Consider the following 27,114-nt stretch of genomic DNA (forward strand, 5'->3'; position numbering starts at 1 on the left):
TCTGTTTTCCCTGCTTGATAGGTTTATATGTATCCATGGTAACAGAGAGATAAACTGATAGATGGATGGATGAATGATAATAAAGACATAAATCAACCAAATGTGTCTAAGGAATGTAAAACTGGAAGCTGTTTATAATTAGCTGACATTGGGCAAAATAAAAAATTAATTATGACATATTTGTATCATATAGGTTCGAAAATCATGAGAATACCTATTTGGTTTTGTTTATGTATTTTAACAGTATTTAAACTTTTATAAAACAACTTTTGGTCCAGAAGGTGGAAGTGTGTTTTCTGAAATATTGTTTTCACGCAAGCACTAACTACGTGTCAATGCTATGCTACCTTTCTATATCATGTACGAGGTATATTGCGATATATCTCCATTTTTGCAAATAGACGTGATGCAATGTTTTCAGCAGGCTTCCGTTGAATTTTAGTGTTTCTCCGGAATAGTCAGGTACACTTAGCCTTGTTCAAAATGTTTGTTTTCCATGTACGTGTCTATGGAAATAAAGGTCGTGTGGTTCTGTTCTTTTATTTTATAAGACACTAAGATCGATGTCATTGAAACACTTTAGCATATAAATTAGACATACTTTGTTCATTACTAGAGGGTAACGACAATTGGCGGGTTTATTCAGCGTAATTATAAAACAATACAATGATTTGAAGTCTCAAAATGTACATTCCAGTGCAGACATTCAAACATGAAACCGATTTATGTTACAGAATACCTTTAAATGCATCATTCTTTAATATCGAATTACTGACAACAATATCTTGTATACAAATGGGCCTTCATTATCGTTGCATTCACAAGGTAATCCATATTAAAATATTGATATTTTCTTATGTAAATCCTTGGCTTTGCAAAATGAATTATTTAATTTGAAACTAAAATATGTTTATATTAATAAGTGTGCCGTGATATGTTACCGGTAATAGAAGAAACAAATGCATAGCATAGAGGTGTAATGATCTCTGGCAGGACTAGAAAATATTTGTGTTAAAATTGAAGACAGACAAAGCTAAAAATTTGTTGCATTAACTATATATATAGCAAACTGGTCCGAATGGTCACAGTGACCTAAATTAGTCATGAAGCTAACACCGAAAGGGATCAGTATGAAATAAAATCTGAATTTATTGCAGGGACCAAAGCATGTTGCTTAAAAGACGACTTGGGATTTTATATCGAGTTTGAATACTTCAAAGTCTTTGATTTTAAATTTTCTTGTGATTTATAACCGAGTTTAGTTTTCTTTTATACATGCCAAATGAGTCAAAGGGAATACACAATTTCACTTATTTGCTCCTATTTCGGAACTAACGGATATGTCACGTTTTGTGACAAATATTTCATAATAATTGTGTATAATTGTTGATGAAAATACTTGATTATATAGTTTAAAGTAAAATAACCCAAGGAAGGATACACAGATGTTTGTGCATCAATGAAAATTCAGCTTGCAAGCTAATAAATATGTTTAAGTATTTATATATGAACATAATTAGATGTTTTTGCTGTTCTTTGTGTGAATTTAGTCATACATTTTTAAAATGTAGAAACTATACGTGTGGAGTGTTATTATTTTTACATTGGCTACCTTCAGTCAACTAATAATCACATTGAAAACATTTCGCTGATGAAGAAATCCTTTCTTACACTAACAATCAGATGAACATTATATTAACATTTTGATATAATAAAACATTCTGAAAAGAATGTTAAAGTTTTAACAACATTTTGCACACGTTGCTTAGAATAATCTATTGTAATAAACCCCGCTATAACACCGGCTTCATCTTCGACAAATAATTCATTTTCTTCCACCCACTCCATTTTATCCCATGTCTACTATTTAAGAACACATATAGTTCACATCAATCTTTCACTCAAACGTCAATATAGGTGTCATACATATATTAGTGATGTTTTCTTATTAAGTCATATCTTAGAGTCTGCAATCCAAACTTAATTGATTACATTCCAAGAAGTAATGCATCTTAGTTATTCCTTCCAGATGCATTTTTGTAGTTTTAATCAACCATTTTCCAAAGTAATACTAATTTAAGTGATTACAGTTTAAGGTAATTCAGATAATTTTTATTCTGACTTCATTCAATTCTACACCGGAAAACTGTACCAACCCAATACGTCCTTTGTGTACCTTTATAATCGTGCATGAAAGAAACGTTTTTCTTTTTTTGGTCACAATGTTTACCGATTTGGTCACTATTAGGAAAACTAGGTGCTACTATATTAATTACATTTTAGGCAGGGAAAATGGCAATGTAGAGCTAGCAGTGAGATATACATCGGACACGGCTGTTCTTTCAAACCAAAAATAGGATTTCAAATTAATAAAAACTGATAAACTATCTTTAACAAAAATCATGCAGGAACATTCTATTTTCATTCAATTTACTTTCCAAAACCACAATAAAATTAAAAGAATTTGTGGATGAGGGGCGAAACCATACGATGAGTACGGAGGGAGGTGGTAATCACGTAATATATCACGTCTTCCTTGGTACTGTTAAATTGTTTAGAGCTGATGAATGCGGCAGATGATGCAACATCTCAAATTTTAAGACCCTGCTATCAAACGGCGGCCAATAATCAATAACTTTTGCATTCTGTTTTCAATGTTTACAAAGACAGACAAATCCAAATAAATAAAAAGACTGGCATTGCAAAATTTATATTTCTGTGATCACTCTCAATAATATCACACTAATCCTACTTTCCTAACCGTGTACAAATTCTTAAAACCCCGTTTTTAATATTTCCTTAATGAAGAGGAGAGTTAACTATGAATAAAACAATTTCACAAACGAAATAATTCACTATACAATTTTTGATAAATACAAAGAAATATAGCTCCGAATACATAGACAGTAGATCATGGATATTTTAAACAAAATTCTGATCTCAAACCGAGCTAGCGCAAATCTGTTTCTTGATTAAGACCATTTCCTCATGTATACTATATGAAACCGTGCATTCTGAATAATTATATAAGTAACCAAGGGGACGAATAGGCATACGTATTGATGTCTCTTGAGTCAAAGATTTAGTGGCTTACTAAGCATACGAAACAATTAAGGGCTGCCATATGATCGAATGACTTTTGGTACGGTATTGACGAGGCTATTGGAGGTCCTCATCTAATGAAGCAGAATATTGTTGGAACGATTTGTGGAAGAGGGGTAATGATACAAACAGTTTTAAACAAATAGATGCCATAGCAATGGCGACACATGTTCATGCAGGAATAAATGCATATTCATAAGAAGCATTTTATAGGAAACTCTATGTTAATAGGACCATCTGTTCGATAGGACTAATCGATACCAGTTTTTAAATTTATTCGCCTTGTAGCTACCATATTTATGCAGAACTCACTTTATCTCAATGTCAGTTTTATAATGAAAATGAAGACCCCATTAGGAAGCAAGCGTTCGTTTCAGAAAAGTAGCGAAAAAATGATTTACCTGTGATATTCTAAATTTCGTTAAATTTTTTGTTTTATATAAAACAAAATTTCAAGTCCTTGTGCCCATTTCATCCAACATTCATGAATAGTAACTACAACAATAATTGTCTTGTATCAGAGACAAATATTAGTTCATTTAAAACCATTAAGTCAACTTCATTAAAGTTTTGTAATATTGTACGTAGTCAAATTCATCTGATTTGCGTCCACACTTATGCTTAATATAAAATTTATGCCTGTGACACATTCATTTGATCATGAAGATAGTTTTAATATTTACACAAAAGTCAATAATATCAACCACGATCGCTTCATACAGATGAAAATGATATTTTGATAAAGGAAGGACTTAAAAATCGAAACAAACGCACGGATGAATTCAGATTACTTAGTGAAAGAATTTACTAAAGCCAAATATATGTTTGAGGGATAATCATTAGCACCCAGGATGTTTGTAATCGTTGTGAGAAAAGCATGCAAGTGATCTGGGAGACTTTGTAAAGATACAGATGCTACAGTTTAGGAATGGACTGAAGATAGGCAGCAACATCCAAGACAACATAGATGAAAATGACGTTCATACAGAATTTATATATAATCACTTAGTGTAAAAAACACAGATCACTTAAGTGAGAAATACACATTTGAGACAATGCGAACTTTACGCGACGCTGTTCGTGCCAAAGATGATGTAACACAGGTACAAAAGACGTTTTATCAATGGGACTGTTTATCCAATGATTCTCTCCATATATATTTTCTTGTTCAGGTTATACAGTTCGACAGTTTGACAGGATGATTTGGATTATCACTTCAGTCCACGGAAATAGAAACCTAACTATACAGGCAAGATTTAGTGATGGAGCGATGAATGTTCAGATTCGCAGGAACGGTCTCAAAATTTGAAAATGAGGACTAAAACCAATTTGGGGAATATCCATCAGGAACAACAGAAAAGAAACGATTTCACTTTTTTAGATGTTGCTGAGCTGGTTTGAAGATACATGACTGCCATTCTAAGCATAAGATGTTTTCATTGATAAGAATCATGAGAAACAGATATGATCTTAAAACGTGACCAAGTACGAAGGAACCAACTATTCAGCAAAGTAATCCTTTGAACGGAACTGCTGTGTCGCTTAGAACTACAATTGAAGCGGAAAAACAAGCTCTCCCTGTCCAGGTCAGAAAAGCCACCGAAAATGCCAGAAAGTAGAAATAAATTTAAAATGACACTCAAGTCAATGTTTGTTACATTACTGGATGTCAAGTCTCGACGGTGAAAGTTAGTTTCATGAGAATCGTTGTAAGAAAAACTCCAGCATTGAAAGAGGTATCAGCGTGCATAAGAGTCACAACTGACACATAATATCGAGGTTCTATATATAGGTTAAGTCGAAGATGAGATTAAAGTCTTTTGTCAACCACACCTAGTGACAGCATTTGCTTGTTGTGAGAGACCCCACAAATACAGCCCAAATGACCAAGAAATATTACCCGTGTAATTGGGATACAATGTATTTTAGTTGCTGTAAGACAACTTTGACTTTTCTGATCTTGACGGAAACGCCGATCGAAAGCAGTTAACTCATTGTTGGCTCGATGTGCAAAAACGAAGATGGTCGTTTTAGTTTTATAAAAAGTGGTCGAAAGTAATCTAAATAAGACAAGTCAATAAAAGTGGCAAGAACTATTACAAGGCATGGAAAACATAATCGACGTTATTGTCCTGCTATTAATGCTCTTCAAAACAAGAATCTATAACTTTTAGGGAACATCCATGTTGTTGATAACGTCTTTGAAGTCGTTAAATAACAAAGTGTTTGTTAGAGGCGTTAATGTTACTTGCATGGCTCATTGCTTGCAGCTTCAATGCCGCCTTGGAACAGCCCACCTGCTTGTAATTGTTCGTGATTATTCGTCAAGTGCTAAATTGGATGTGACTGACTGCAACATAGTCTGAGAACTGAAAAGAAACAAGTTATTGTGGATATAGCTAAACCCTCTATCTGCATTGATGATTTGCCGAACAAGTTGAAATTAGTTGGTGATAAGTTTACACCTGACATAGTGATGGCTTAACTGTTCCATGCTTGTAAATATTTATTTTGCCAGGAAGTGGATTAAGATCTGTGTTATACTGAATGAAAGAACATAAAATATGCTCTGAAAGCGGTAACCCTATCAAAATATCTCATCGTCTAGCCCCACCCAGCTAAATGGACCAAGCAATACACCATATTAACAAAGTTGCAAGTCAGAGTATAATTAGGAAGAGTACAAGTTCGGATGCTGTCCCAGATTTTTCCAGCTTAAAACACTGAATAAACCTCATGCGACTTAGCTGTAAAACAATTGAGGATGTGTATTGCTTACCTCGAGCGGATGAAGCATTAAGCGCCTTTCATAGAACCATTTGCGTCAGCTCCAAGATGAAATGGAGGAAGCATGAATCCTAAAAGAAAGTTTGATAGTTGGCCCTCATTACCGATATGCATGCATATGTGTCCATATATGCTTGTGTGTGTGTGTGTGTGTGTGTGGGGCTATATATATATATATATATATATATATATATATATATATATATATATATATATATATATATATATATATATATGTATGTATACTCCATTTACTAGGTAATTCTTAAGTTTTAGAAAATTAATATATTTTTTGTGAGCCTTTGACACCAAAGAATGATGTATGTTAGTAATATACGGAAATAAAGGCTTTTTGGGTGATATCAATTTTTGATATTTTTCTAAAATTGAATTTGTAATTTTTTTTGCAGAAGATTAATCAATTCCTACTAAATTATTCCCCTAGAAAATTCCTTTGAATACAAAAATACAAAAGAGTAAAACAAATGTGGCATGTACCACGAGTTTGGCAGCCGGGATTGATATCAAGAAAGAAAGACAAATGTGTGTGTTTATGTATAACTCATTTAATATGTATATCGTTTCATCCCGGATGTAACATTATTTGATATGATATGATTTTGTGACCACTTATCAAATGTAACATCACCCAATCACGATTCATCTTGTGCTTTAAAAAATCTTTGAAATGTGGCTAGAAATCAGTGTGGCAGTGTGGCAGATGAAACATAAACTGAGGGTGAGAATATACTTGTATGTTTCATACATCATTTTCGTTAATAGCAATACACATCTTCTAGGACGAAAAATAGGTTTTATAATTTCATAACATCATTTCAGTGTCAATAAATATCTTTCAATGTTTCATGCTGGCTTCATATTCAATTATTCCTCATAGTCTGTTTGATGATTTATTTGATATTTCTCTCGCTTGTATTCATGGTATAAAATGATTGTGACTTGCAGTAGATAATTAGCGAGCAGTTCGAAACTTCTTTTAAACCACTTTATCCGCTAACTGAACGATTTTCATCGTTTATATTTTCTCATTAATTATTTCACTGATTAAAGAGATGTCATTATATATATATATATATATATATATATATATATATATATATATATATATATATATATATATATATATATATACGTATGTATAACTCATTTAACATGTATATCGTTTCACATATATATACACATCCTCTGTGACTCCCTTATAATTCACAATGACAGATGAGATGTGTGATCGTCATAGGTCATAGCTTTCTTTTTCGGCTGTTGTCTTTCTAAATAGCATGCAATTAATCCATTGTGACAATCCCATTGAAAGTGTCGTTACAAATTGAATCTACCTTGAATATCAATGTTTAGGATGTTTTTGCTATTGGGTGATTAGTGGCATTATTCCGATCCAGGAAAACAAATTGATTCTATTACATATAATGTTCCACTACATATACAAACAGAGAAATACACAATATCTACCGATACACATAGAAACAGGAGTATTGCACTACAGGGAATCAACAACTCTTGATTTAAAAGTATCACACCACATGTAGCTAATATCTCTAGATATAGAAATAGGGATAGTTGCATCCGGGCTCGTAAAGAACCCACCTTTTCTTTTTAAGATTGCTTTATGAACATAAACAAATCACACATAAATATAATAATAAGTTAAGAACACAGTAAGAAAGCGAATGGTAGGTTTCAACATTTACCTTAAAGCGTTTCGTTAACATAATTATTTTATTGCCTTCTGTATCGCTCTAAACATATACCTTGAATAGCTTTTAGGAAACATGGCTTCTTTCAATGATATCCATCAAATAAGTAGACGGTTGAAGTGTATATATATATATATATATATATATATATATATATATAGAGAGAGAGAGAGAGAGAGAGAGAGAGAGAGAGAGAGAGAGACGCACATATCAATCATGTATATATTTTTGGAATGGATAGATCATTAAGTGGATAAATGATTGCATGTTGCATGTGATCTACTCACCAGTGAAACGTAACTAATAAATTATTTTCACAAGATTATATAGATTTGAAGCAAGCAAATCTTCCATAGTATTTTCACAGACGTTTAACAAGTATCTTTTAATACAGACCTGAAGTTTTCATCCTCCATAGAATACATGTCTTTTGTCATATTCTAATTAAAGACCGCAAAATACCTTTAGTCTGTTTCTTTTCAGCTGGATGAAGATACTGAAGGACTAAATACATCGGAGTCTGATGGGTTTCCACTACATGACATATGGCTTATTCCTGGTTGTTACCTATTGTCTCTCAAAGACGCCGTTGAGACCCTAATGACAATGAAGCACATGTCTGGCGTCTGGAATCCAACCTGGCTGCCTGTGTTTTCTTCACGTGCCGGGCATTTCGTCTTTTTCGACTTGAGCGATGTGCGTATTTGTAAGATTTTTACCAAAGAATTATTGGGATGGAAGGTAGCAGCAATCAGCAATGAGTCTGTCCGACAGTTAGCACAGACTCTAAGTGTTTATCGGCGCAGATGGAATTATGGATGAAACAATGGCTGATGACAGAGAATATTACCTTGTACAGAAGAATGAGAAATCCTTCAGTCTATCTGTGGATCAAATATTCGACAGAATTTACATCGCTCGAATGTGAAGAACACAACTATCTCTGAAATGAATGTCCATGAAGATGTTTAGAAGCCTAATCTGGTTTTTAATTGCGGAAACATGTAGAACGTTTGTGCAAACATTAGGAATGTGATAAACAACAACGGCAAGACGAGAAATCTGAAACACATTAAAGGTATAAGTCAAATCAAATGAAATCGCCATGCATCACGTGGCCGCTTAAGATGCCCTGGAGGCCAGTCATGTGATGAGTATCCATTTGTTTCCACGTCCCAGGGATGTGCAGGAGCATTCATCTTGTGTGCCCCTCCGCTAAGAATAATTCACAAGGAGGACAACTGAGCGGCTTGTACAGAAGATATAGACTAGGCAATGGTCCCTGGTTTCATCAGGCGAATCCATAAATGGCAACAAATCCAACCAGCACTCTGGCAATATAGCCATTAAGAATAGCTTCGAAATATAATAACAAATTAAGGCAATTTTTAAAGCACATTTCCGGCCAAAAAGATAAAATGAAGAAAGGTTTCAACTGAATTCATTAGAATGGACTAATGGTAAAAATTCAAACGAAAATGTTAAACATTAGTGCATTTGTATTTGTTTTATCCCTAATTTGGTTTGTTTCTCTACTTTGTTGCATCATGAGGAATTTACTTAAACAACTCAACCATTGATGTTGTTCATCTCTCTCTCTCACTTAAGATCACAACCACTCACTGTAGCCTTAAGTTAATCTTCGCCTTATAAGAACCATTCAAGACTGCTTAATTCAATCACTGTGGGAAAAGTTAAGGCATTATTTCCCGAACTATTATAAAATAATACCGATATGCTTTGTTTCGTTGTAGATTGGTACAAGCTTCATTATTTCTAAATATGCTCTTTTAAACTATGAAATTAAAATTGAATTACGTTCTTGAATAACTAAGCTTCCATTTCCAACAAAACTTCATACACTGAGTTGTGATTAAGAATTTTCAAAAGCTTTTTTTATGACAATTGAATGGCATAACGAGTTCTCGTTCACAATCTAACAGATTTAATATGCATATGTGATATAAGTGAAACAACCCGCTTAGGTGTTGTCGAACACAAAGACAATTTAGTTATCTATCGTAATTTGGTATGTGGAATATGCTAACTGCTACATGTTTTGTACAGAAACCGACCATCTTTGATGACATGTCTAGCATAGGCTTTCTATATCGTTTGTTTCTGACTTCAAATTCGGCTTGTTTCACATTTTCGTCTTTTCCGCACTCCCTGGCATTATGTAAACACCACATCCAAATATGATTGGTAATTCAATATTACCCATAAGCGCCATGACAGTTAATTGTAGATATAATACTACGTTTCGCAGCCATATCATCTGAGATATTTGTTCTCTCTCCTTAGAGGTATCTAATTCAAACTGTCTTGTCTGTATTTAATATTTATGTAAGAATCAGTAAAAATAATAAGTTCGTTGGCATATTTCAAAATCGATATGAAAATTGTGTGAAATCTTTCATTTTTCAGGCATAAATTTTGAGCTTAGGGAAAAGTTAAACTTTCCTTAGTATCGGATTGACCATATTGTGACATAACTAGTGTGTTGCAGCAATCACAGAAACTATTAAAACTGATAACTACGAAAAACGGGAAATTCATTTGAATACTATATTGACTGAGAACTAAATAACTATTATCTCTTAGAGGTTCGACTCATTAAAAAGAACTTGCATATCATTCGTATTCATATATGTGTGTGCAATTGTGTATGTTGGATATATTTTAATGGATGCTTCTTTGGGTCCAATCGACGTTTTAAAACAGCAGCGTACAGCTAAATAGAGCTTGGTTAAGTGTTAGTAAAACATTATGGGAATTTTGTATCAAGACCTTATTGATCAACACTCATCATTAACAACAAATAGATATTCAAACTTAACTTGCGACAAAGCACTTAAGTAAGTTTGCCACTTGGTTTACAATTACGTATTAATTTCACACTTGTACAGTTTCATCATCATGTATAATGTCATACGTTGTCTAATGTCATACAATAAAGAGCATACTCTATTTAATTGTTTCTATTTATTTTCTTTTAGTTCGAATACTTTGAAAAAGCCTAAAACAGTCAACGAAACAAGAAAACATTCATACAAACATGATCCATTAGCAGTCTTAAAACATTTATGTAAACGTAAAAAACATTCTGTCAAACTAAAAAATAAATTCACGCATTACTTGAACACATTATGTAATCTTGAAAAATACCACGCAAACTTGAATTTATCCATGCAAACTTGAAAACAATCACGCCAACGTGAGAACATCGATGCAAACGTTAAAACGTTCAAGCAAACTTATTAACAAACACACGAACGTGAATAAAGAGAAAAACGAAAGACGAATGTGGCAACAAAGAATGACTTTAAATATTAATAATAGTGGTGGCATATTATAACAAAGCTGATATGTGTGCTTTGCTTACACCATTCCGTCTTTCATTCCTCGTTCTTTGAATTTTCTTACAAATAAGTTCTTCAAAATTGAGATTCAAGTGAAGTAGATTAGCTCATTATTTCATGTATGGTGCTTTATGGCACAGCAACACAAGAATATTATTTAGTACCAAGTTTAGTTTTGTCACAATCGCAAAGCACATTTATGCATATTAACGGAAAACACAAAAAGAAAGTTATTTTAATACTTCACCACAGAGCAGTCATAATACTAGACCACTGGTTAGAAACAATATGTATTTACAAATTTAGGATGCTCGTTTACATCGATGCATGACAAAACAAAGAACTTAAGACGCAAAAATTTGAGGATCATTAAAAATAATTTTTAAGACATTAATTGTATGTCCTTTCTTATGGCTGGATGTAAACATGGTCTATCTAAATAAGCATACTGACTGTATCCTAATGAAGGCAAGATATCATGAAGGAAAACAAAACCTAATAATATTACTCTCAAACTTTGAGAATGATGCAGGATTCATACAAATCCGTTCAGCTGACATATATCATAGCATAGTTCAAAGTTTAATAATGTCGAACTCGATCAGCCCATTTGAACACAATTTGATTTCACTGGTTTGCAAAATTGACACAAGCCACTTTTATAAATAAATGCTGAAACCAAATCCCATACATTTGCCGCTGTCCTAGTGGTTAGACCGTCGGCCTCGGATGCGGGAGGATGCGGGTTTGAACCCCGACCGAGCCATACCAAAGACATATGAAAATGATGCTAACTGCTGCCTCGCTAGGCTCTCAACATTAAGAGGTTAGTGTTAGGACTAGTCGGCCAGTTGTCAGGATTATGGGACATGGCGGGACATGATGCGTCATGACTGTGGCATTATGCCCCGGTGATGGACATTACTATAAACTGCCACACGGCATACATCGTAGCGAAATCACTGAAAAAGTGTTAAACGCTGCGTTAGAAGTCCAAATCACCCCCCGCCGTACATTTGCCCTTTTTTAAAACTATTCACGACTTCCCCATAAAGAACGTAGATATGGTATACTGAAGCGGTATGCTTGGACGTACCTTTTCAAACAGTGTGACCTGAAACTATATATGTTTGTGGGGGAAATGAAAATGATGATCACAAATAATGGAATTTTTCATCACCAAATTAAGAAGAAATATTCAGCACCACAGCAATATCATCACTAATATTCTATATTTGATCAGAGAACCCCATACTTATTATTAAAATGAAGCCTGCAGTTTAGAATAATGAAATTGGTGAATCTGCCTCATGGAAACAAAAACGGTGTCTTTTCATGACAGTCTAGAGTTGATGATTTATTAAATGCTGGTTTGAAGACAGCAGATGATAATTGGAACTAAAAGAATATACGCTACTTAGCTAAATACATTGTTTCTTAAAATAATGTATATGCTTCATCCGTCACCCTCACCCAATAAAACACAAAGAATTAACGAATGAATTCATTTATTTTCGCCGCCGTCCAATCATTTCTGACAATATGTCGCGAACATTTGTTGTCCATGGTCGATAAGCTGTGAGGTAAAAAGCATTAAGGCAAGAATGGGTTTTAGATTTATAGCGGGAATGATCTTTTTCACTGATCCAAAAGATGGAACAATGAATTGATTTGATAAATAATTACAATATTTCGATCTTTATTTTAAAGAACGTTGGGCACATTATTTCTTTTGCTGACTTTTGTATTTGATATTATGTATTTTTCACTTAAAAACGCGATTTAGTATCTGGATGTTTTCTGAAGCCCGTTGACCACATCGGAAACAAATCAGCACATACACATTGTTCGGCAATTACAGGTGGTTGAATTGAGGCTTATTATTGTTATTATTATAATGTAAGGCGTTGATATTTATAAAACTTTACATTAAAATTATCCTGAGAACAGGTAACCCAAAAAAGACCAAAAAGATGTATCGATGTGTAAAAAGTTCCAGATCAATATCTCGTGACCGTTTATATCCAATCAAACTGAAGAAAACGCGGTCAATTCATACAAATAAATTGGATTATTTTTAGAAATATATATTAGGCATTATCTCATCTAATTAACCAATGAAAGCAGATGCTACTTGAATGAATGTAATGAATGAATGTAAATGTGGACTTATCCAAAAGTATTACTGTCAGAATATCTAATTGTTAAAAAAAGTCATAATAAATAGTTTTGGCATGAGGTATTTTTAGGTAAACTTTGTCAGTTAATTGTGTCGAACATTGTTTGAATCTTGGCCTAAACCAGGATAGATGTAATGCAGTGTAGAGAATGTACTTGCTTAGATCTAACATCCTCCTCGCGGTTTGCGAGATCCTCGAATATATTTTCAACAAAACGGGATACATCTGGTATACTCATTTCTGATTTACCGTGTTGAAACTTTCCATCATAATCAACTTTTCGTCTCTAAAAAAATATGTCAAAAGTTTTTCTTGTGAATTGAAAAGTAACAAATAGCTCCACATCTTAAGTTTCGTCTCTATCAATAGTAATAAGCATGTTTAAAGTGATAATAAGACAATATACTTAAATCAATGTCTTTGATAAAGTGTTAATAAAACTAGACAGTGTGGTGTATTTATGTTGTTCACATAGACATAAAAATGGGTAAAAAGTGACAATGAAACGTGTTTTCAAGTGGAGAGTGAGAAAAATTGAGAATATTGTGTATAGGAACACAAGTGCAGGCATAGTAGTAAAGATTCTGATTATTGCCATGATTATTCATAAATCATCTATTTGCAACCTGCTAAGGCGGTGAAGTGGTTAAGGTGAAGCACTCGAGATCAGAATGTTTCTGGTTGAAATACTGACCAGACCAGACAGGCGGAACCTACTTGACTTCTCTATGGGGAAGGTATTTAACTCCTACTGCCACGGCACGGTATAATCTTAATCTTTCATATAATAATGGTGTGCCGTTAATATAAAGTAGAAGCCAACTTCTTTAAAGCTAAAATGAGCCTGACACTCTAGACTATGTAAAACAACACATGCATGAACGATCAATGAAGAAACTATATTACGTGAGCTAGGGTAAAGTCTACAATTAAAATGTGACTGTCATTACCAAGGTTCAGGCAAAAGTGAGCGAAATGTTTTGAAGACCCCATTTGTGACAGGCATTAAAAACAAAATGAAATATGATTGCTCTTAAGTCTCTGGCGATTCCAATGTAATGTTTGAGAGTGATAAAGAGTGGCCGTATCAAATCTAATGCTACGTGGCCGCCATGGCGCAAAATATTAATAATAATTTTAATCTTTATTTTCCATTTATCTTCAGTTACATATCGCATAATATTTCAATCATTGCAATTATATGTTTGTACTGAATAACGTCAGCTAAACAAAGAGATATTCGTCATTGACGTTTTCCTTATGAAATGTACGAAGTATCATACATATCAAATTAGTTAGTATATACAAAAATAAATAAAGAGAAAGAGACAAAGACGAATATGACAATTAAGAATGTTTTCAAATATTAATAATACGCGATGTTTCCTTAACATATTTTTATTTCATGCAATAGTTTCTTAAACTATCTCAAACGATCGCAACGTGGTGGTATGCTATTACCCTGTTGATATGTCTGAGTTTCTTTCATCATTCCGTCTTTCACTCCACGTGCTTTGAATTTTCTTGCAAACAAGTGCTTCAAAATTGAGATTCAAGTGAAACTGATTAACTCATTAATTCTGGTTTTGTGCTTTACGGCACAGCTACATAAGTAGATTATTTGGTGCCGAGTTTAGTTTTGCCACATCAGCACAATGCACATAAAGCTTGAACGCACATGTTTGAAAATAATTATGTTTTCATCTATTTCTTCACAACCTACTTTGGTAAACAAAAGAGCAATCATCCGAGTTACTAATCGATTGAATGCAGGGAAATTTCGGTTGTAGAATAATATATTCCGAACACATGAAATGTACTATCAATGATCACAATTATTTAACTGATTATTGCAGATGTAAATCTGTATCGATATACACCATATTATTAATAGCCATAATAAAACAACTACCTGCCTAGACAAGGCATGTTGTTCCATTTTCCAGATATGGCGGGAACTAGTTAAAACGTAAACCAAATATATGCATATTTAAGGAAAACATAAACAACAGAAAATCTATTTTAATACTTTAGCACAGAACAGTCATAATATTAGACCACTACTAAGTAACAATATCTATTTACAAATTTAGGATGCTTGTTTATATTCATGCATGCCAAAGCGAAGAACTTAGCACGCAAATCGTTTGGGGATCATTAAAGAAATTTTAACGCTATTAATCGTATGTCCTTTCTTATAGCTGGACGTAAACATGGTCTATCTAAATAAGCATACTAACTGTATCCTGGTGAATGCAAGATATAATCAAGGATAATTAAAATCTAATAATATTACTCTCAAATCTTGAGAATGATCAGGATGCATACAAGTCCGTTCAGTTGACATATATCATAGTATAGTTCAAAGTTTTATAATGTCGAACTCAGTCAGCCCACGTTGTTGACAATGATTAAAGATCAATTCAATCTAATTTCACTGGTTTGCAAAATTAATATAAGCCGCTTTTATAAATATATGCTGAAACCAAATCCCATTTATTTGCCGCTGGCTATGTGGTTAGAGCGTCGGCCTCGGATGCGGGTTTGAACCCCAACCGAACCATATCAAAGACATATGAAAATGGTGCTAACTGCTGCCTCGCTAGGCGCTCAACATTAAGAGGTTAGTGTTAGGACTAGACGATCAGTTGTCAGGATCATGGGATAGGGTGGGACATGACACTACATGACTGTGGCATGATGCCACAGTGTTGGATATTACTATAAATTGCCACACGGCATACATCGTAGCGATATGACTGGAAAACTGTTAAAAGCTAAGTTACAAATCCAAATCAACCCCCCGAACATTTGCCTTTTTTTAAACTATTCACTAGTTTCGCATAACGAACGTAGATATGGCATACTGAAGCGGTATGTTTGGACGTACCTTTGCAAACAGTGTGACCTGGAACTATATATGTTTCTGGGGTAAATAAAATGATGATCGCAAATAATTTTTCATTACAGAATTTAGAAGAAATATTCAGCACCACAGCACTATCATCATTAATGTTCCATATTTTATCAGAGAACCCAATACTTATTATTAAAATGTAGTCTGCAGTTTAGTTCCACTTACGGGAAGAATAATGAAATTGGTGAAATTGTAGCATCGAAACAAAATACGGTGTCTTTTCGGAACAATTTAGAGTTGATAATTTATTAAATGCTGGTTTGTGGTCAGCAGGTGATAATTTGAACTAAACGAATATACGCTACTTAGCTAAATACACTATTTCTTAAAATAATGTAGATGCTTCAACCGTCACCGCCAACCAATAAAAACCAAACTGAAGAAATAATTCATGTATTTTCGCCGCCGTACAATCTTTCCTGACAATATGTCAAGAACTATTTGTTTTTAAGTGATAAATAGGCTGTGAGGTAAACGCAATAAGGCAAGAATGTATTTTAGATTTATAGCGTGAAGGATCATTTTGACTGATACAAATGATGGAACAATGAATTGATTTGATATATAATTACAATGTTTCGAACTGCATTTTAAAGAACGTTGTACACATTATTCGTTTTGCTGATTTTTGTAATTAATATTATGTATTTTTCACTTAAAAACGCGATGTATTATCTAGATGTTTTCTGAAGCCCGTTGACCAGAGCTGAAATAAATCAGCACATACATTTCGCTCGGAAATCACAGGTGGTTGGGTGGAGGCTTGTTATTGTTTTATTACAATGTAAGGCATTGATATTAATAAAATTTCTCATAAAATGACATGAGAACAGAGAATCCAAATTAGACCACAAAATTTATCGATGTGTAAAACGTTCCAGATCAATATCTCAAAAAGTATTACTGTCAGAATATCTAAATGTTGAAAGAACATCATATTAAGTAGTTTTGGCAAGAGGTATCTTTAGGTAAATCCCCCTGCGGGTCTGGGGTTGTAGAATTGGCCCGACGTGCCTCGCTATGTGTCATAAAAGGCGACTAAGTAGATACAACCTGTTTGCCGTAAGTTGCGTCCCGTGTCGGGGGAGGAAAGGATCCTGGTAGTTGAGCAGAGGCTTTCTATGCAATACACTACTTTGGCCTCTACTTCTCTTAGACGGGTGGTCGGGATGGGCCCGGTTCCGACAAATCGGCTGGTCACGCCGAACCCTAGGAAGTCTTTATTTACTCTCTCACCTTCTTTATCTGTCTCCTTGTATCTCTCTTGATACCACCGTTGCCCCTATATTCTATTCCTTTATCTTTCCCTTTTCCAAGTCTTAGAAGACTTCCTAGAAGCCGGTGGCTTAACGGGTCAATCGGGGGGTAATTTTACCGACCTTAGAAATTGGCGACTTCAAGGTCAATCAAAGGTAATTTTATCAACTGAGTATGGCATCTGTGTATCCCTGGCACTTGCAAAGTGTCCCCTTGTTGAGCTCCTAGGTGGGCGGGGAGCACGGGTGCTGAATTTTAATCTAGCCAAAATGGAAAATTCCAAAAAAAATCAAAACAAGCGTACTAAACCTTTATCTGACTCTGATGACGAACCATGTAGCGTGGAGTCATTTCCACGCTTCATGGTCATACAATCTAAAGATGACACAAGATCGCTTGCTTCACTCTCTCTGTTTGTAATTGAGAAAACTATTACCGGATTGATTGGTACGCCAAAGAGCGTAAAAAAGATGAAATCGGGTTGCCTTCTTGTTGAGTGTGAGCGACGAGGTCAGTCAGACAATATCAAGAAACTTAAAACTTTCTTTGATATTCCAGTGACCTCATTCGCTCACACCACACTCAATACGTCCAAAGGCGTGATTCGCTGTCGTGACTTGGCTGGAGTCACCGACGCAGATATCATTGAAGGAATGAAAAGTGAAGGTGTCACTGCAGTCCGTCGAATACGTATCAAACGTAATAATAACCTGCAGGACACCAACACCATTGTACTCACCTTCAACAAACCAACAGTACCCAAAGTGGTCAAAGTTGGCTTCTTGCAAGTGAAGGTTGAGGTATACATTCCAAACCCCCTTCGATGCTATAAATGTCAAAAATACGGCCATCACAAAGATCGATGCTCAAAAAGCCAAATATATGGCCGATGCGGGGACGATTCTCATCAGGAATCTGATTGTAAAGCAACCCCGCATTGTGTCAACTGTGGAAAAGAGCACCACGCCAGTTTGAAGGATTGTGATACCTGGAAAATGGAGAAGGAAATACAGAGGGTAAAATATACATCCAACATACCCTATCCAGCAGCCAGAAAAATCGTTCAGTCAAAATAGCCCATCCTGGCCCATCCTTCTCCACCGTAGTGAAAAATAATCCTAAAACAACGAAGGACGCTCAAACACAAACAGAAACACCCGATTCAACACCAAGCTCAAACATCCCTCATTACCAAGCGCAGAAAAACAGGGCATCTACACAAACTACATTCAATACCCAACCACCGAAATCACCGAAAAGTCAACAAAAGTCTCACGGAAACAGACAACAAAAGGGGTCAGATGACCCCATCCAACTCTATAACAGGTTTAGAGACTTAGAGGACATGGATGCAGAAGAATCTGCTCCATGCGCTCAAGGTAGTTCCAGACCTAACAACAAAAAATTCAACCCCGTACTTCCTCCAGAGAAATAACCAGATTGCCTCCGCGAAAGGTCTAACCTAGCTCCAGAATCTTCAATAAAAACTTATAATGAAGAACACCATCATACAATGGAACTGTAGAGGACTTAAAGCCAACTACCATGATATTCTTCTGCTTTTAAATGAACATGATCCTGCAGTACTATGTCTTCAGGAAACATTTTTGAAAAATACAGATAACATCACACTTAAAAACTACTCCCTGTTTAACAACTATTCTCAAAATGCTGACAGGGCCTCAGGAGGAGTGTCTGTTATTGTGAACAACAGAGCCCCTCATAGCGTCATCTCTTTAAACACAAATTTACAAGCCATTGCTGTACGCGTCACTCTTCATCGAGTGATTACATTTTGCTCTATTTACTAACTACCAAACACTAATATAATTCCAAACGAATTAGACACCCTTGTTCAACAACTCCCCGCGCCATTTATTTTACTCGGTGATTTTAATGCCCATAACATTTTATGGGGATCAAATCATATAAATGACAGAGGTCACAAAGTTGAAGACTTTATTTCTAGACACGATCTGTGTCTATATAACACCAAAACACCAACATATTTACACCCAGGCACGGGTACATACACATGCATCGATTTGCCAATTTGTTCTTCTTCGCTGCTTTTGGACTTTGAATGGAAGGTCGCTGATGACCTTCACAGCAGCGATCACTTCCCAATCTTCCTTCTAAATCTTAACTCTACAGTTGATGAAGTAATTCCACAATGGAATTTAAAGAAGGTTGACTGGGCCAAGTTTGAAACACTTTGTAAAACTAGGCTGAATGAGGATACAGTTTTCAATGTTGACGACCCCATTCAGCATTTTACATCTATTTTAATAGAGATTGTAGAAGAATCCGTTCCCAAGTCCTCGCCGTGTTGTAAAAGAACCCAAAAACCTTGGGTCACTAAGGAATGTAAGGAAGCCATTAGACTACGCCGAGAAGCATTAAAAAAATTTTAATAACCATCCGACGCTCGAAAATTTAAATATATATTGCATTGTCCTGGCCAAAGCTCGCCGCACAATCAAAGGAGGTAAAAGAGCATCATGGAAGAAATATGTTTCTTCTTTAAACTCTCGTTCCTCTGTTCAGAAAGTTTGGGACACTATGCGCAAAATAAACGGAAAGAGAAAACAAAACCCTCTCCGACATCTGACAGTGAACAATAACAACTTTAGTTTAAAACGTGACATTGCAAATATTCTTGCTGCCAGTTTCTCAAAAAATTCCTCATCATCTAATTATTCAGAAGCCTTCCGAAAACTTAAAACTCAAAAAGAAAAGTCACGTTTAAAATTCACATCCAACAACTCGGAAAGTTATAATCAATTATTCTCACTATCGGAGCTTAGGGAGGCTTTAGATAAGGCCCATGATACATCCGCTGGGCCTGACGAAATACATTACCAGCTTTTGAAACACCTTCCAGAATCATCATTAACATCTCTTTTGAAACTCTTCAATGATTTATGGATTACTGGTAATGTACCAAAAATCTGGAAAGAAGCAACTGTAGTACCAGTCCCCAAACCCGATAAAGATAGCGAAGACCCCGACAGCTATCGACCAATTGCACTCACAAGCTGTGTGTTCAAAACAATAGAACGAATGAATGATCAATTCTCGGCTTGTCTGGTATTTGGAAACTAACAATTTAATATCCCCTTTCCAAAGTGGCTTTCGATATGGACAGAGCACTAGTGATCACCTGGTTAGACTGGAAACATTTATTAGCGATGCATTTATTAAGAAAGAACATTTAGTAGCTGTTTTCTTTGATTTAGAAAAGGCCTATGACACGACATGGAAGTACGGGATACTAAATGACCTGAACGATCTAGGTCTAAAAGGCCGTCTGCCCTCTTTCATATCCAACTTTCTCTCCGACAGAGAATTCAAAGTACGAGTGGGCTCTACCCTCTCAGATCTGTACGAGCAAGAGATGGGTGTGCCCCAGGGCAGTATTTTATCTGTGACGCTCTTTAACATCAAAATTAATAGCATCACCAAGTGTCTGACTCCTGGTGTGGATTGCTCGTTATACGTTGATGATTTTCTAATATGTTATCGATCAAAGCACATGCATACAATTGAAAGACAACTGCAGCAAAATATAAACAAAATTCAAAATTGGACCAATGCAAACGGTTTCAAATTCTCGAAATCAAAAACGGTATGCATGCATTTCTGTCAGTTACGAAAACATCACGATGAACCGAACCTCACTCTGGATGGAGCACCTATTCCAGTTGTTGAGGAAACAAAATTTTTAGGTATAATCTTTGACAGAAAACTGACCTTTATTCCACACCTAAAGAACTTGAAAGCTAAATGCTTAAAAGCACTTAACCTACTTAAAGTAGTAGTGCACTATGACTGGGGTGCTGATAGAAAAGTCATACTCAGTTTATATAGAACGTTTATACGGTCCAAACTGGACTATGGTTGCGTTGTGTATGGTTCAGCCAGAAAATCATATTTGAAAATGCTTGATCCAATTCATCATCAGGGAATAAGACTGGCTCTGGAAGCATTTAAAACATCCCCTTGTGAAAGCCTACTAGTTGAAGCGAATGAACCATCATTATCGCACCGTTGAGAAATGCTTTCCGCACAGTATGCTCTCAAATTAAAATCAAACCCTATTAAAATCAAACCCTCTGAATCCTACTTTTTTGGCTGTTTTTCAACCCAAATACAAAACCTTATACGAAAATAAACCAAACGCTATACCTTCCTTTGGCATTAGAATATCATCCAGCCTTGACAGTACAAAAATTGATCTTTCTAAAATTCAGAAAACGTCTATCTCCGAAACACCACCCTGGCTAATTAAACAACCAAAAGTACGTTTTACGCTACACGAAGGAAAAAAATCCGAAACAAACCCTTCTGTCTTCCACAACTCTTACCATGAACTCCTCACTGAATTTAAAAACTACACCAGAATTTACACTGATGGATCAAAGGATGAGGAAAAGGCTGCTGCAGCCTTTGTTTGTGGAAATCACACAACGCAAGTTCGCTTACCAAATGGAGCATCAATATTTACAGCCGAAATGAGAGCAATAGACCTTGCTCTGCAACATATAGAAAAGAAACATATTTTAAACAGTATCATCTTCTCCGACTCGCTATCAGTACTCCAGTCACTACACAATAGAAAACTGGAGAACCCATTATTAAGAAACATACTCTTCAAAAATACCGAGCTGAGTGTCTCCCACAATATAATATACTGTTGGTTACCAAGCCACATTGGTATTAAAGGTAACGAAAAAGCAGATCGCGCTGCTAAAATGACCCTTACTCAAGAACCATCTGATTTTAAAATACCGTATACTGATTTTAAACCTTGTATCAGAAAGTTCTTTCGTCAGAAGTGGCAGGCATCATGGAATGATGCCATGAATAACAAACTTCATGCAATCAAGCCAACTCTAGGAGAATGGACTCCTTCCCACAGAACCATGCGTAGGGAGGAGGTAGTCATTGCAAGAATCCGAATTGGTCATACTTATATCACCCACACCCACATACTAAAAGGTGAAGACCTACCAGAGTGAGTTTCTTGCAAAGAACCATTCACTGTCAAGCACTTTATGATAGAGTGCTTTGACCTGCAACCTACGCGCGATCGTTATTACATTGTGCATGACATGAAAGAACTTTTTGATACTATAAAAATCACTCGTATTATAGAGTACCTGAAAGCCGTAAATATTTACTCAAAACTCTGACTTTTATCCTATCACCTTGTGCAGTTTTATGCAATATATGTTCCGTCACATTTTGATACGTTTTCATCGTTTTTCATGAACATAGAACATTTACATCTCCCGTTGATCGGGAAGCTTTATATTGCACCGTTACCACCTTACCTTTTTTAATTTTAACCAGTTCTTCTTTTATATCGCTGGTCGATATAGGACCTTTATAATTTTTAAACTAATATACAAATTACATTTTGTTTGGCGCTAAATAGCCTAACAGTGCTGATGCGCCGTTAAAAATCAATCAATCAATCAATCAATTGTTTGTTCTCAGCGCAAAGTACGCTTGTTTCAAGCTGTATTGAGAAAATAGTTCGTATCTTAGTGTACTGGACTTATTTATTTTCTTTTTTGCAGTACATCTCCGCTTATTGATGCACACAACTCGTATCTTTACTCGTCTTGACAAATGCTAATTGACTTTAATGATTTTTTTATTCATAATTTTAGCAGATTAATACAAAAGCTTTTCTTACTTTACTAACAATAAAAAATGTTACCAGACAATTACACAAATGGGTCTGTGAAAAGAATAAAATATTTTATCATGACACATCAACACTATATTAGTAGCAGAAGCAGTCCCTGTGCCTACACGGCACATACACAAGCAAATCAACTAGATGTAGTTACCCGTATTAATAAATCCTGTTATAATGATTAAGTGCAGTTTTAAAGGCAAATGTCATATTGCTCAGATTAAAAAACAATATTTAGTAGATATTGTCGTCATTGTAAACGCTCATTTACATATAGAAATTGCCATCAATCATGTTCTATAGTCGGTTCTTCTGAGTTTCTTTGGCCTATGCATCGACCTATCAGTTCAACGGTTTCATGTTTAGAACCTATGATGAGGATGATTAGTCTCTCTGTCTCTGTCTGTCTGTCTATGTCTGTCTGTCTGCCTGTCTCTCTCTCTCTCTCTCTCTCTCTCTCTCTCTCTCTCTCTTTACTGGCTTCCAGAAAGCGAACATAATTTTCCCCGTGGGTACATTTGCTGCACCCTAGCCAAAAAGCGTGCAATGATTGATAGGTACAACGCAAATGCAACATTCAGAATCATGTATTCTTTTATTCATAATTATTCATTAAAAAGTTGTCAATTAGATGCGAACTTTTCAACTATTCTCCACGTATTGAATGATGGGACCAGAACAATAAAATAATTATATCATTACGGTATTTACTCATATCGAGGAAAAGGATACTATGTGCTTCTCACAAAAGACACAGGGCGGAAACCATCAGGACTTGTCGGGAATATAAACCGTGACCATTGTATTACAAATATGACGCTCTTCAAACTGAGCTACATAGGCTTCTTACTAAGGAAGGATACACTCTGCCCATTTTGTATTAAACAAATTAAGGATGTAAACAAGGCTATTTACAGGGTCATACGATATATATCCTGGTCAGTTTAAGATATAAGTAGAGATAGCTGTTATTAATTAGGATATATTCTCTCTCTCACTCTCTCTCTCTCACTCTTCAGTATTCCAGAAAACAAACACACGAAGACAAACACACACACGCACGCACGCACGAACACACACACACACACACACATATATATAGATAGATAGATAGATAGATAGATAGATATTCATTCTTAAATTCATATAGTACATTCTTGATGCTATCTCAGTCTGACCAGGATATATCTAGGATTTTCTTTTCAGATGGAATGTGCTTACAGTTTTCATTATCATTTACTTTCAATTTAAAAGAAAATATGTGATGCTCATTCTTTTGAAAAAAGAGGCCAGATTTGATCATAAGATTTAATAAAAGGCACATCAAGTGATACAAAAACATTTGTCCGAATCAATGTGTTATATTTCTTTCTCAGTTCTGAGGTGCTAATTAACTAAACGTGTTAGTCGCGCTTCCTTATATATATATATATATATATATATATATATATATATATATATATATATATATATATATATATATATATATATATATATATATATATATATATATATATATATATATATATGTGTGTGTGTGTGTGTGTGTGTGTGTGTGTGTACGCTGTATCAATGATATACTACGAGATGTATACATTTTTCATTAGAAGGAAACAAGCCTTAACCGAGTTTCCTTTTAATAAAATATTTATACAACGACTGGTAAATCGTTGGTACAGCGTAGATACTATGCATATATTTTTATCATATACAAATATACATATTTTGTACTTTGAATGGAGTTACGATTTGCTCCTGGCAACTGTGTATTGACCGAGTGAATGAACTCCTCACATTCCTGCGAGTCTGTCCGCTACAAAATATAGTTCCACGATTTTTCTTCTTGTTTACAATTACATATACAAATTGATAAATTGCTTGTTTTCTTTTTTAGTTTCTATTTATATTTACATTTATTAAATCAATATAAGACACACTCATAATTTAAACCTGAAATATGGTTTTTATGAAGAAAGTAGTGTACTGCAAACACAGTTACCATTCTTGTACACTGAACCTGTACTGTCAGGCATTCACGTACTAGCGTATGGGAATTCGCCTGGAATAGAAACTAAGTGAAATTACCAACCAACCAGAGATAATTAAAATATTTTAATATATTGACTGTTCATCTAAGTCATTTATTCTGCTTTACTTAACAAATACAAAATTCTCCCTCTCTCCTCCTCTTCCTCCTTTGGACAACTTGACTAACATTACCATTATTCATACATCCAGAGACTTCGTCGTATGACAATCGAAAGTCCCCAACGCTCATATTTTAATGGATTTTTGCTCATATCTAGCTACAATAATCCAGAGAGAGACAGAGGGCGGGGGGACGCCCATTTGAACATATTTATATTTAATAATTAATAATCGATTTTAGATAATTATAATGGGTTTAAGAAACAACAAAAACGCATTAAAACACAATACAGTATGTAACCGACAAATTTAACATATAGGCCTATTGTGACTGGCTATTGCAAATACGTATCATTGATATTATGAGCACTGTAGATATATCCCAAGGAAAGCGTAAACTTACCGTTACGACGAACCAGATGACTGTAGGTTGCGTGTAAAAGTTCAGTTTTAACGTTTTCGTCCTGCGCAATATGTTTTTCTCTCTCACTCCAGATTTGTGCTTCTTTTGTCATTTACGCATGAGAGGGTAATGGAAAAAAGAAAGGATTCCGATGAAATTATGTATCATTTTAATATCGTTTGGAGAACAGTGACTATTAATAGTTTTTATCGTTATTTTCATACATCATTTATGATTAACGAATGATTAGAAATTCATCTTTGACCTATAGGCCTGCGGTTGAAAAAATGTTTATATATTCGTAATATTGCGACATGTGCGGATCACAATTTCATATACCAATATTATTGCTTGATACCAATACTTTAAATGCCATGCTATTTTTAATGTCCCTGGTGTGTTTATATACATACATATATATATATATATATATATATATATATATATATATATATATATATATATATATATATATATATATATATATATATATATATATATATAAAGCTGGTACAACATTTTCAGGACGATGTTTCGAGAGTGTCCGAAAAGGTCGTTTAAATCGATGCAGATGAATGTTTGCAGAGATGATCAGTCAGACATTGCATATAGAAAATATTTCTGTAACGATTTTTGACAGGTGCAGTGGTTACTGTGCAGGACACGCTTCCAGAACGGTTCAGGTTCACATCTTAGCCAGACTAATCAGAAAAGACCTTTTTCGAGTGTCTGGTCAATTCAAGTTACACCTTTTCCCTAGGTATGATATAATCTTTCATGCAATGGTGTGCTGTTAAACATAAAATAATTTAAAAATATTAATTGAAACTAATTTGATCTTTATACTCTAAGTTATTTCTGCGACATTACATTGATCCAATGATCGATACAACTGTATTGAATTAACTAGTAGGAAGACTTCATTACGTAGGTTCAATCAAACGTTAGGAACAATGATGACTATAACAATGATGGTTCTCTCACCTTTGACCAATACAATATACTGCATAATTATATTGTTCTATTTGTACCAATCAGATTGTATCTTTTGAGATAGATGAAGGTTTTTTATGTTCTTTCTGTTTAAACCTGTAACGAAATTTCATCCATACTGGCTTTCGGCGGTGGACATATTAATTCTCGTTTAAGAGCTATAAATTGCCAGTTTCTTAGGTTGCATACTACACACACTCAGTCTCCTTTTACAAAATGCTAAGACTACTGCATAGAGGTTACATTATCTGAAGTTGGTAAGTGAAGAATATCTTGCCCATTTTTATAGATTTTATATACATTCAAATTACACAGTTTAGACCAAATAATGACATTAAAATGTTGTTGCTTAGTAGCATTGCTTCTAAATTTAATGCGAATGTTACTGAATCAAAATGTATTATTCTTACCCATCTATTTGAGCTTCTCTTTTCTAACGGACTTGACATGATCTGTGCTTTCTTCGTGGAAACAATTTCAGGTAAGGCTGCAAGTAAAAGCTCTGTTTGTTTTTCGTTTATCCTT

Source organism: Sinohyriopsis cumingii, chromosome 9 (assembly GCF_028554795.1).
Source record: "Sinohyriopsis cumingii isolate HCF-2022 chromosome 9, ASM2855479v2, whole genome shotgun sequence".
NCBI lineage: Eukaryota > Metazoa > Mollusca > Bivalvia > Unionida > Unionidae > Sinohyriopsis > Sinohyriopsis cumingii.